Source organism: Otolemur garnettii, unplaced genomic scaffold (assembly GCF_000181295.1).
Source record: "Otolemur garnettii isolate 467f Iridium unplaced genomic scaffold, OtoGar3 scaffold00149, whole genome shotgun sequence".
NCBI lineage: Eukaryota > Metazoa > Chordata > Mammalia > Primates > Galagidae > Otolemur > Otolemur garnettii.
In genome coordinates this window covers 637,711-638,935 of record NW_003852544.1, presented here as the reverse complement: position 1 = coordinate 638,935, position 1,225 = coordinate 637,711, and the positions used below count along the sequence as shown (strand labels likewise).

The 1,225-nt window shown below is 47.6% G+C and overlaps 1 protein-coding gene across 2 annotated transcripts in view; it reads left to right on the top strand.

Moving 5' to 3' along the window:
- MOK (MOK protein kinase) overlaps nt 1-1,225 on the top strand; it is a 75,987-nt gene that overhangs the window by 68,241 nt on the left and 6,521 nt on the right. The window lies entirely within an intron of this gene.

Sequence of the window (1,225 nt, the reverse complement as noted above, 5' to 3'; positions counted from 1 at the left end):
GAGGCAGGAGACTCGCTTGAGCCCAGGAGTTGGAGGTTGCTGTGAGCTGTTATGCCACAGCACTCTACCCAGGGGGATAGCTTGAGGTTCTGTCTCAAAAAAAAGAAGCTAGTTCCACTACCAGAGCTAGATTTTTTTTAAAATATTTTATTTTATTTTTATTTTTTTTTTTGCAGTTTTTGGCCGGGACTGGGTTTGAACCTGCCACCTCCAGCATATGGGGCCAGCGCCCTACCCCTTTGAGCCACAGGTGCTACCCCAGAGCTAGATTTTTTGTTGTAGTTGTTGAGACAGAGTCCCACCCTATGCCCCTGAGCAGAGTGCAGTTTATGGGCATCCTGCTGCCTCAGTCTCCAGAAGCCAGGTGGATTACAGGCTCTCGCTATGGTGCCCAGCTGGGTTTTTCCATTTTTTTCATGAGTCGGGGTCTCACTTTCACTCAGGTGAGTCTCAAACTCCTGAGCTCCAGCAATTCTCTTTCCTCAGCCTCCCACAGTGCTGGGATTACAGGCGTGAGCTACTGCACCCCAGCCAGAGCTAGATTTTTTTTTTTTTTTTTTTTTTTTGAGACAGAGTCTCATTTTCTTGTCCTCGGTAGAGTGCCCTGGCAGCGTCGCACGCTCACAGTAACCTCCGGCTCTTGGGCTAAGGTGATTCTCTTGCCTCAGCCTCCCAAGTAGCTGGGACTACAGGCGCCCACCACAATGCTGGGCTATTTTTTTGTTGCGGTTTGGCCGGCTGGGTTTGAACCCGACACTCTCGGTATATGGAGCCGTTGCCCTACTCACTGAACCACAGGCACCACCTCGGAGCTAGATTTTTAAACTCTTCTTTGTGGTGTGTAATATAAATCAAATTTATTTCTAAAGGCCTAAAATATTTTATCCTCAAATCCAGTATCTATAAAAGCTCTGAAAACCAAAAAGTTTCTTAGAACTCATTTATCAACAAAACTTGACCTGACCCACCCTGGATTTGTCAACACAACTCACCTGGGCTGACAAGAGGCTTGTTATGGTGGTTATTTATCACAGTCAGTATAAATATTCACATTTTATGGCAGACACTGGATTGTACTGGTGCAGGAATGTGGATCTGTCTCTTGCCTCTTAGAAAACACATTTAGGGCTCGGCGCCTGTGGCTCAAGCGGCTAAGGTGCCAGCCACATACACCTAAGGTGGCGGGTTCGAATCCCCAGCCCGGGCCCGCCAAACAACAATGACA